Genomic DNA, 13343 nt, shown 5'->3' with positions numbered 1-13343 from the left:
AAGTGCGCATGCTCATCAGTTAAACTCGTGGTGAGGAAAGCATGGCGGCTGAAGGCGATCGAAGGAAAAAAGCTCTTCTGTTCTATTATCTTTGAAAACAGAGACGAAAAAGGAATAATTTGGCCCGTAGAGCAGCAATGAATCGACTATCTACGGAGATAATATCACCAGAGATATTCACGGAAATATTAATGTTCGGAGCCGAGATTTAATTACTGTACCCCGCAGGGACGACGTGTGGGGAGGCGTGTGAGAGGCGGAGAGACTATTAAAAGATTAGGCGGTTTTTCTTTTATGTACGTCCGCCATTTTTAGGTCACCGGCTTTGTAAAGCCTGGCTTAATTCATTGAGAATGCGCTCTTAAGCGCTTAAATAGCTCAAAACACTGCAGAAATATTAATTTCATGCAGCTTGTAAATCTGTGTTCACTTCGCTGAGAAACAGCGCAATGAATGACGCTGAGCTGCACGCGCATCTCTCATGTGGAGCCTAGTACGTCACTAGACGGTGATGTGGAATCTGTGTTAGGTACTTGTGATTTTCTTTCAATATGTCTCTATCACCACATATAACTAAATAGTCTAAACTATCTGAATTGGGGACTGTGTGTGCTGCAGAGATTGGGCATTTAATTTCTACAGTCCCCTTGCCACAGCAAGCATCATCAATAATGCGGTCAGGAGAGGCCCTTAAAAAACTAAAACTTTCACTTGTAAAGAAACCACATTTTGTAACCTTCAAGCCCCTGTGCCCTTCACTATGCATCATCTTCTCAAATTCTGTGGCAGCAACAGGTTCCATGTAACGTCCATACTTAAATGCAGGTAAATCAGAAGGGGGGGCTGATATAAAGTAATTAATCTACTTATGAGGGGGTTAAAGTCGACCTCTGTCTTTTTGGATGACTCCATTTTTGTGTGAATATCATCAAAACATGAAGCTGTCAAGGAGCCTTCCCTCTGCTCAAACCAGACTGAATTTCTTGCTTGACCCCTTGTTGCCTTTTCTATATCTGAAAATAAAATAACACTCACATGTTAGCAAGCATTTGATATGAAAATAGAAATTGCATAACAAATATTAACCTATGCTAAAAACTGCATAATTATGTCTATTAATTAAAAAATAGGTGTGTTTCCTTTTATTTCATCCTTGACGTAACTGGGGAGATTTTCAATGAAGTCTTCCTCTGTGCTGTACTTTTTGGCATGGTGGGGGTAGACTTTGATTAGTTTCAGGCAAAAAGTGGCCTTCCTCCCTCTCTTTAAGGAAAACAGCATCATCTTGGATGATCTTAAGGACATCTATGAATTCCTCGAGACTCTGGCCCTTGCTCAGATCTACCTCTGGTTGGTACTTTGCCCGATGCTCTGGGTTTATTACCTTGGAGCTGTCTGAATTCAAAAGCATAATAAAATAATATTTTTAGTTTCTATTGACAACATATAACGTCAGCTTCACAGATTGTACTATATAGTTCGTTGTATATAATAAACTAAAAACATTCTATAATATTTAAAATATAATATTATTATGGCAGTTCTGGTACTGTATATACATAGATCAAATAATTTCCATTGCTTATTTGACTGATGATATGAAGTAGAGAATTTGCCATAGAGGGAGACTTCCAAGCCATATCTTGAATCCGCTTTGGGGTCAGGATGGCCTTCGACTGCTTTGGTGCTCGCCAAACATATTCTTTGGATGTGCTAGCTGGCTGGCATAGCCCAGATCTCCATCCATACTCCACTTAAAACAAAATGGCAGCCACATGATTACATGCCTGTCCAAGTCCAGCAAAGCATGTGCAATAGGCCCTCAATATTTTGCCATCCTTACTGCTAGCAATACAGGCCTGGTGTGGTGGGTCATTTAGCCTTTGAGAGGGAGTGACATTTGCTCTTATTGGTAGTATAATAGAAGAATTTGGGACATTAAAATGTTTCACTTCAAACGCCCAGTTGGAGGCAAAATATGAATAAGCTTTCTGCTCTTTATAGTCCCTCAACAGATGTGTTCTTAAACAGGCATTTGATATTGCAACATCATGTTCTTTTAAAAATTCTGAAATGTCATAGATTGTGATGGGAGGCCATAGCTCAATGCTCTTTGGTTCTCCTGTCCATGAATCCACCATGAATGGGTCTGGAATCCTGATACATGTATCATCTATGACTAGCAGGGATTGCTATGTCCTACTAATTTCTTCAGCTCTTTCAGTGGCACTTTTTCTGGATTTAAATTTAATTTAATGAAGATTTTTTAAAAATTAAAATAATTGTGAATCTTGGATTGGGTGAAAAAACTGCCTTGACTCCAGGAATAAGGTGGAAAGTTCTTTCACAGGACTGGTAATAATTTTCTTGACATTAATCATTTGACAATTCATATAAAACACCTTTATGATTGTTTAAATTTAATATTATAATACTTTATAAAAAGTTTCTTTGAGATGTCTTTTTGTATTATTTTTCCATTCACATCACATTTAGTTGGTTGAAGGTATTTGTTCAGTGTAATGTTATGAATTAATTAAACAGTTTAAAATATATCACTAATCTTTTTGTTTCAACCGCAACACAGGCATATCAAGTCCTCTGAAGAATTCATCCATTAATCAGCTTGTTAATTTTTCAGTTATACCTTGCAGTCTGCAGATTTCAGATGCTTAAGATATTTCATCAGGACATTGATCTGCCTGTGCATCAGACATGTATTACAGTGCCCTACTACGTATGTGATTCGGGATAAAATTATTTTGCCTTTGGTTCAATGATGTAAATCACTGTGCCCCTGGTTTTAGGTTGGGTCATTAATCATTGTGCAAATTGCAGATACCTCGGTGACCAGATGGCCTACCGTTGGCCCAATGTCAATGCAATGGTGGTTTGAGGTTGGATAATCGTTGGACCGATGTTGGTTATTAGTAGAACCAACGTAAATACGCTGTTGGTTACAGGTTGGGTAATTGTTGGGCCAATGTTGAATATTAGTTGGCCCAATGTAGGGCCAACGTAGTTTGGTTGGGAATACGTTGGCAATGCAATAGCTTTGAAATAGACTAAGGTTGGCCAAATACGTTCAGCCAACCATTGGCCAAAGTGAGCATTTAGATGGAAACCCAACGTTGGGCCAACGTATGAATGGTCAACCAATGCAACGTTGGGCCAACATTTGCATGCTATCTGGGACAGCAAACAGAATATAAACAGACACATAGACATACAGTGACAACACCATCATGCAGAGTAATGGTAATGATTACAAACAAAAAGAGTGACAAAACTGACATACACAGTGCTCACAGTAAGTACAAACATGAACAGTGACAACACAAACATGCACATTAATCAAAATAAATTAAAACAAAATACAGACATACACAGTGATTAGAAAAAATTTCACGTGTACAGTGACAACAGTAACAATCACTGTAATGAAAATGAACACAAAGAAGAAGAGTGAAAACACAGACATACATAGTTATCTAAATATGTACAAACTCATTCAGTAAAAATGCAGAACAGACACAGCAAAAAGAATATATAAACAGACACATAGATATACAGTTACAACACCATCATGCAGAGTAATAGTAATGATTACAAACAAATAGAATGACAAAATTGACAAACACAGTGCTTATAATAAATGCAAACACAAACAGTAAATACACCAACAAACACAGTTATCAATATAAATACAAACAAACACAGTCACAAAACAGACATACATAGTGATTAGAAAAAAATTCACAAGAACAGTGACAACAGTAACATTCACTGTAATGAAAATGAACAAAAGGAGAAAGAGTGAAAACACAGACATACATAGTTATCTAAATATGTACAAACTCATTCAGTAAAAATGCAGAACAGACACAGCAAAAAGAATATATAAACAGACACATAGATATACAGTTACAACACCATCATGCAGAGTAATAGTAATGATTACAAACAAATAGAATGACAAAATTGACAAACACAGTGCTTATAATAAATACAAACACAAACAGTAAATACACCAACAAACACAGTTATCAATATAAATACAAACAAACACAGTCACAAAACAGACATACATAGTGATTAGAAAAAAATTCACAAGAACAGTGACAACAGTAACATTCACTGTAATGAAAATGAACAAAAGGAGAAAGAGTGAAAACACAGACATACATAGTTATCTCAATATGTACAAACTCATTCAGTAACAATACAGAATAGACACAGCAAACAGAATATAAACAGACACATAGACATACAGTTACAACACCATCATGCAGAGTAATAGTAATGATAACAAACAAATAGTGACAAAATTAACATACACAGTGCTCATAATAAATACAAACACAAACAGTAACAACACCAACAAACACAGTAATCAAAATAAATACAAACAAACACAGCCACAAAACAGACATACACAGTGATTAGAAAACAAATTTCACATGTACAGTGACAACAGTAACGTTCATAGTAATGAGAATAAACATATGGAAACAGACTACAGAGTGAAAACGAAGTCATACACAGTCATCATAATATATACAAACACATTCAGTAATAATACAGAATAGACACAGCAAACAGAATATAAACAGACACATAGACATACAGCGACAACACCATCATGCAGAATAATAATTAATGACTACAAACAAATAGAGTGACAAAACTGACATACACAGTGCTCATAATAAATACAAACACAAACAGTAACAACACCAACAAACAGAATAATCAAAACAAATAGAAACAAACACAGTCAAAAAACAGACATATACAGTGATTACAAAAAAAAAATTTCACATGTACAGTGACAACAGTAATGTTCAACGTAATGAGAATAAACACAAAGAAAAATAGTGAAAATGAAGTCGTACACAGTCATCTCAATATGAACAAACACATTCAGTAATAATACTTAAAGTACCCTCCTGTCAAAAGACAATAGGTCCCGTCGTGCTTTATTTTGTGTAAAGTCACGTCATCCATGAATGCATTCCACGCACCAGTGCACAGGGTTAATTAATCGTGCTTTAAGCCAGATAAAGCACTCGGCGCTGAGCTTTAAGAGAAATAGAGCAGATAATTGTCTCAGCTTCGCCTTGCCAATTATCTGCTCTATTTCTCGTAAAGCTCAGTGCCTCGTACTTTATCTATACAGAATAGACACAGCAAACAATATAAACAGACACATAGACAAACAGTGACAACACCATCATGCAGAGTTATAATAATGAATAAAAACAAATAAGAGAGACAAAACTGACGTACATAGTGCTCACAATAAATACAAACACAAACAGTAACAACACCAAAAACACAGTCAAAATACAGACATACACAGTGATCAGAAAAATTATTGACGTGTACAGTGACAACAGTAACGTACATTGTAACAAGAAAGAAGACCAGAAAAAAAGAGTGAAAACATAACCGTACACAGTCATCACAATATACAAACACATTCAGTAACAATACAGCATAGACGCAGCAAACATAAGTGACAACAACATCATGCACAGTAATAGTAATGATAACAAATAAATAGAGTGACAAACTGACATAAACTGTGTTCAAAATAAATATTAACATGTACAGTGACAATAGTAATGTGCACACAAATCAAAATAAATACAAACAAACACAGTCACAATACAGACATACACAGTGATCAGAATAAATTTTAACATGAACAGTGACAACACAACCATGCACAGTTACAAGAATAAACACAAATTAATCGGGTGATTAACAATACAAACATGCACATTAATCAAAATAAATAAAAACATCCAAAATACAGACACACAGTGATTAGAAAAAAAAATTTCACATGTACAGTGACAACAGTAACGTTCATAGTAATGAGAATAAACATATGGAAAAATATAAAAAAAAAATAATAAATACAAACATGAACAGTTACAACACAAACATGCACAATAATCAAATTAAATACAAACAAACACAGTCAAAATATAAACATATACAGTGATCAGAATAAATTTTGACGTGTACAGTGAAAACAGTAAACTTCACCATAATGAGAATGAACACAAGTAAAAAGAGTGAAAAAATTTCAAATGTACAGGGACAACAGTAACATTCACCTAAATGACAATGAACACAAGGTAAAAGAGTGAAAACAAAGTCATAAACAGTCATCTCGATATGAACAAACACATTCAGTAACAAAACAGAATAGAAACAGCAAACAGCATATAAACAGACACATAAACATATAGTGACAACACCATCCTGCAGAGTAATGGTAATGATTACAAACAAATAGAGTAACTAAACTGGCATACACAGTGCTCACAATAAATACAAACATCAACAGTAACAACATCAACAAACACAGTAATCAAAATATATAAAAACAAACACAGTCACAATACAGTCATACACAGTGATCAGAATAAATTTTGACATGTACAGTGACAACAGTAACATTCACCATAATAAGAATGAATACAACAAAAAAGAGATAACAAAGTTGTGCACAGTCATCTCATAATGTACAAACACATTCAGTAACAATACAGAATAGACACAGCAAAGAGAATATAAACAGACACATAGACATACAGTGACAACACCATCATGCAGAGTAATAGTAATGATTACAAACAAATAGAGTAACTAAACTGACATACACAGTGCTCACAATAAATACAAACATCAACATAAAAAAAACTGACATAAACAGTGGTCAAAATAAATATTAACATGTACAGTGACAGTAGTAACGTGCACAATATTTAAAATGAATACATACAAACACAGTCACAATACAGACATACACAGTGATCAGAATAAATTTTAACATGTACAGTGACCACACAACCATGCATAGTAACAAGAATAAACACAAATTAATCGGGTGATAACACAGTCATACACAGTGATCACAATATATATACAAACACATTCAAGGACAATACAGAATGGAAACAGTTATCAGAGTATAAACAGACACATTAACTATAATGACAGTGACAACACCAACATGCACAGTAAAAATAATGACTAGAAATAAATAAACAGACAAAACTGACATCCACATTGCTGACAATAGATATAAACACAAACAGTGCCAATGCTAAAATGCATGTAAATTTATAGTGATCGAAATAACTACAAACAAATAGAGTGACAAAACTGACATACACAGTGCTCACAATAAATACAAACACGAACAGTGACAACACAAACATGCACAGAATGGAAATAAATAAAAACAAGCACAGTCAAAACACAGACATACACAGTGATTAGAAAAAATATCAAATGTACAGTGACAACAGTAACGTGCACCATAATGAGAACGAACACAATGAAAAAAAAGTAAAAAACCTAGCTGCACACAGTCATCACAGTATGTACAAACTCATTCAGTAACAATACAGAATAGACACAGCAAATAGCATATAAACAGACACATAGACATAAAGTGACAACACCATCATGCAGAGTAATGGTAATGATTTCAAACAAATAGAGTAAAAAAAAACTGACAAACACAGTGCTCACAATAAATACAAACACAAACAGTGACAACACAAACATGCACAGTAAACAAAATATATAAAAACAAACACAGTCAAAATACAGACATACACGGTGATTAGAAAAAATTTGACGTGTACAGTGACAACAGTAACGTTCACCATAATGGGAATGAACACAAAGAAAAAAAGTGAAAACAAAGTCATACATAGTCATCACAATATATATAAGCACATTCAGTAACAATACAGAATAGACACAGCCAACAGCACATAAACTGACACATATACATAAAGTGACAACACCATCATGCAGAGTAATGGAATTTATTACAATAACGTTCATCATAATGGGAATGAACACAAGGAAAAAGAGTGAAAACAAAGTCATACACAGTGTATCACCTGGCAAATTTTAGCTAGCTGAACATTTAACCTAACTATTAAGTTTTACCCTGTATTGCCAATGACTAATAAGAGTAGGCTGTAAGGTGCTGACCCCTTTTGCTGATAGAAAATATTAACTAGCAAATAGTTTCTTTTGATTGTCTTTTAATGAGATTCCTTGAGGGGGTTTAAATTTCCTAGCACAGCACATTCCTTTGTTCTGTTCTTGAGAGGAAGAAAATGCATTTTCATAATCCCAGAAGTTGTTTAAACCAAGTGTATACCTTTGAGAACCCTGTCCAACCAGGAATGTGAGTAAAATTATTTTTAATGTCATTTTTTGTAACTAGAGAGAAATTAAGATGTGCTTAGTTAAGTGAATTGTTGTTTTTGGCTTGTTTTTGAGTTTAACACTTACTGAGAAGCAGTTTGACCCACATTGATTTTAATTGATTTATCTACACGTACTGTACTAGTTCTTTGCTGTGAAATTTAATGGTTTTTATGACACACCTTGTCTTATGTGGTAGAATTTTTATAAGTAAAACATGTTTAAGGTTCAATTAGATATTCTGAAGGAGTAATGCGCCTCATGCTTTCTCTGCTGTCTCATGTTACACAAATTGTGCTAGTTGTCTCAAAGATGTTGGGTGCCTAAATTGTGCCATATTGTGCTATTGCAGATTTCTCAATTACAGCATTCCAGATTATTTCCATTGTAATTATTGCATTAAAGTAGTTAAGTATTTCATTTATTTATTTATTCAATTTTTTATTTCAATTTAAACTTTCGTTGATTGACGAGTATTTTATAACTGGTACAGACAGAGAGGAGAATAAACAACTTATATCACCCCAACAAGACTCTATTCCTTTTCTAACACTACTTGTGTTACACACAGTCATCACAATATATACAAACTCATTCAGTAACAATACAGAATAGACACAGCAAAGAGAATATTAACAGGCACATAGAGATACAGTGACAATGCCATCATGCAGAGTAATGGTAATGATTACAAACAAATAGAGTGACAAAACTGACATACACAGTGCTCACAATAAATACAAACACGAACAGTGACAACAAAAACATGCACAGTAATCAAAATAAATAAAAACATACACAGTCAAAACACAGTCATACACAGTGATTACAAAAAAAATTCACATGTACAGTGACAGCAGTAATGTTCACCATAATAGGAATGAACACAAGGAAAAAGACAGAAAACAAAGTCATACACAGTCATCACAATATATACAAAAACAGACACATAGACATAAAGTGACAACACCATCATGCAGAGTAATGGTTATGATTACAAACAAATAGAGTAACTAAACTGACATACACAGTGCTCACAATAAATACAAACATCAACATAAAAAAACTGACATAAACAGTGGTCAAAATAAATATTAACATGTAAAGTGACAGTAGTAACGTGCACAATATTTAAAATGAATAAATACAAACACAGTCACAATACAGACATACACAGAGATCAGAATAAATTTTAACATGTACAGTGACCACACAACCATGCATAGTAACAAGAATAAACACAAATTAATCGGGTGATTACACAGTCATACACAGTGATCATAATATATATAAAAACACATTCAATGACAATACAGAATGGAATCAGTTATCAGAGTATAAACAGACACATAGACATAAAGTGACAACACCATCATGCAGAGTAATGGTTATGATTACAAACAAATAGAGTAACTAAACTGACATACACAGTGCTCACAATAAATACAAACATCAACATAAAAAAACTGACATAAACAGTGGTCAAAATAAATATCAACATGTAAAGTGACAGTAGTAACGTGCACAATATTTAAAATGAATAAATACAAACACAGTCACAATACAGACATACACAGAGATCAGAATAAATTTTAACATGTACAGTGACCACACAACCATGCATAGTAACAAGAATAAACACAAATTAATCGGGTGATTACACAGTCATACACAGTGATCACAATATATATACAAACACATTCAATGACAATACAAGATGAAAAAAGCTTACAGAGTATAAACAGACGCGAAGACAACACCAACATGCACAGTTAAAATAATGACTAAAAATAAATAAACTGACAAAACTAACATCCACATTGTTGACAATAAATATAAACACAAACAGTGCCAACATTAAAATGCATAGTAATCAGTATGACTACAAACAAATAGAGTGACAAAACTGACATACACAGTGCTCACAATAAATACAAACACATTCAGTAACAATACAGAATAGACACAGCAAACAGAATATAAACAGATAGATAGACATACAGTGACAATGCCATCATGCAGAGTAATGGTAATGATTACAAACAAATAGAGTGACAAAACTGACATACACAGTGCTCACAATAAATACAAACACGAACAGTGACAACAAAAACATGCACAGTAATCAAAATAAATAAAAACATACACAGTCAAAACACAGTCATACACAGTGATTACAAAAAAAATTCACATGTACAGTGACAGCAGTAATGTTCACCATAATAGGAATGAACACAAGGAAAAAGACAGAAAACAAAGTCATACACAGTCATCACAATATATACAAAAACAGACACATAGACATAAAGTGACAACACCATCATGCAGAGTAATGGTTATGATTACAAACAAATAGAGTAACTAAACTGACATACACAGTGCTCACAATAAATACAAACATCAACATAAAAAAACTGACATAAACAGTGGTCAAAATAAATATTAACATGTAAAGTGACAGTAGTAACGTGCACAATATTTAAAATGAATAAATACAAACACAGTCACAATACAGACATACACAGAGATCAGAATAAATTTTAACATGTACAGTGACCACACAACCATGCATAGTAACAAGAATAAACACAAATTAATCGGGTGATTACACAGTCATACACAGTGATCATAATATATATAAAAACACATTCAATGACAATACAGAATGGAATCAGTTATCAGAGTATAAACAGACACATAGACGTACAGTGACAACACCATCATGCAGAGTAATAGTAATGATTACAAACAAATAGAGTAACTAAGCTGACATACAAAGTGCTCACAATAAATACAAACATCAACATAAAAAAACTGACATAAACAGTGGTCAAAATAAATATTAACATGTAAAGTGACAGTAGTAACGTGCACAATATTTAAAATGAATACATACAAACACAGTCACAATACAGACATACACAGTGATCAGAATAAATTTTAACATGTACAGTGACCACACAACCATGCATAGTAACAAGAATAAACACAAATTAATCGGGTGATTACACAGTCATACACAGTGATCACAATATATATACAAACACATTCAATGACAATACAGAATGGAAACAGCTTACAGAGTATAAACAGACGCGAAGACAACACCAACATGCACAGTTAAAATAATGACTAAAAATAAATAAACTGACAAAACTAACATCCACATTGTTGACAATAAATATAAACACAAACAGTGCCAACATTAAAATGCATAGTAATCAGTATGACTACAAACAAATAGAGTGACAAAACTGACATACACATTGCTCACAATAAATACAAACACATTCAGTAACAATACAGAATAGACACAGCAAACAGAATATAAACAGATAGATAGACATACAGTGACAATGCCATCATGCAGAGTAATGGTAATGATTACAAACAAATAGAGTGACAAAACTGACATACACAGTGCTCACAATAAATACAAACACGAACAGTGACAACAAAAACATGCACAGTAATCAAAATAAATAAAAACATACACAGTCAAAAAACAGACATACACAGTGATTAGAAAAAATTTTCACATGTACAGTGACAACAGTCAGTAACATTCAAGGTAATGAGCATAAACACAATGAAAATGAGTGAAAAAATTTCGCATGTACAGTTGACAACAGAAACGTTCACCATAATGACAATGAACACAAGGTAAAAGAGTGAAAACAAAGTCGTACGCAGTCATCTCGATATGTACAAACTCAATCAGTAACAATACAGAATAGACACAGCAAATAGAATATAAACAGACACATAAACATACAGTGACAACACCATCATGCACAGGAATATAAACAGTTGTCAAAATAAATATTAACATGTACAGAGACAATAGTAACGTGCACAATAATCAAAATTAATACAAACAAACACAGTCACAATACAGATATACACAGTGATAAGTATAAATTTCACATGTACAGTGACAACAAAACCATGCACAGTAACAAGAATAAACACAAATTAATCGGGTGATTACACAGTGATCACTATATATATATATATATACAAACACATTCAATGACAATACATAATAGAAGATAGACATACAGTGATAGCACCATCATGCACAGTAATACTAATGATTACAAACAAATAGAGTAGCAAAACTGACATACAAAGTGCTCACAATACATAAAAACATCAACAGTAACAACACCAACAAAGACAGTTAGCAAAATCAATACAAACAAACACAGTCACAAAACAGACATACACAGTGATTAGAAAAATTTTTCACATGTACAGTGACAACAGTCAGTAACATTCATCGTAATACAACAGAAGTCGTACGCAGTCATCTCGATATGTACAAACACATTCAATAACAATACAGAATAGACACAGCAAACAGAATATAAACAGACACATAAACATACAGTGACAACACCATCATGCACAGGAATATAAACAGTTGTCAAAATAAATATTAACATGTACAGTGACAATAGTAACATGCACAATAATCAAAATTAATACAAACAAACACAGTCACAATACAGATATACACAGTGATAAGTATAAATTTCACATGTACAGTGACAACAAAACCATGCACAGTAACAAGAATAAACACAAATTAATCGGGTGATTACACAGTGATCACTATATATATATATACAAACACATTCAATGACAATACATAATAGAAACAGTCATCAGAGTATAAACAGACACAAACTATGATGACGGTGACAACAAAACATGCACAGTTAAAATAATAACTAGAAATAAATTAACTGACAAAACTGACATCCACATTGTTTACAATAAATTTAAACACAAAAAGTGCCAACACTAAAATGCACAGTAATCAGAATGACTACAAACAAATAGAGTGACAAAACTGATATACACAGTGCTCACAATAAATACAAACACGAACAGTGACAACACAAACATACACAGTAATCAAAATAAATACAAACAAACACAGTCATAATACAGACATACACAGTGATTAGAAAAAAATTTCACATGTACAGTGACAACAGTAGCATTCACCGTAATGAAAATAAACACAAGGAAAAAGATTGAAAACATAGCCGTAAAAAGTCATCACAATATATATGAACACATTCAGT

The 13343-nt window shown here is 33.2% G+C and overlaps 1 pseudogene; it reads right to left on the bottom strand.

Annotated features, from left to right (window-relative positions):
• Positions 1 to 346: 346 nt before the first annotated feature.
• On the bottom strand, positions 347 to 2141 carry LOC106168055 (uncharacterized; annotated as a pseudogene).
• Between the last annotated feature and the right edge of the window lie 11202 nt (positions 2142 to 13343).

The sequence above is a fragment of the Lingula anatina genome, chromosome 6, assembly GCF_051362555.1.
Source record: "Lingula anatina isolate TDL-2025a chromosome 6, LinAna3.0, whole genome shotgun sequence".
Classification (NCBI taxonomy): domain Eukaryota; kingdom Metazoa; phylum Brachiopoda; class Lingulata; order Lingulida; family Lingulidae; genus Lingula; species Lingula anatina.
The sequence above is the reverse complement of the archived record's forward strand: the minus strand, read 5'-3'. Positions and strand labels throughout refer to the sequence as shown.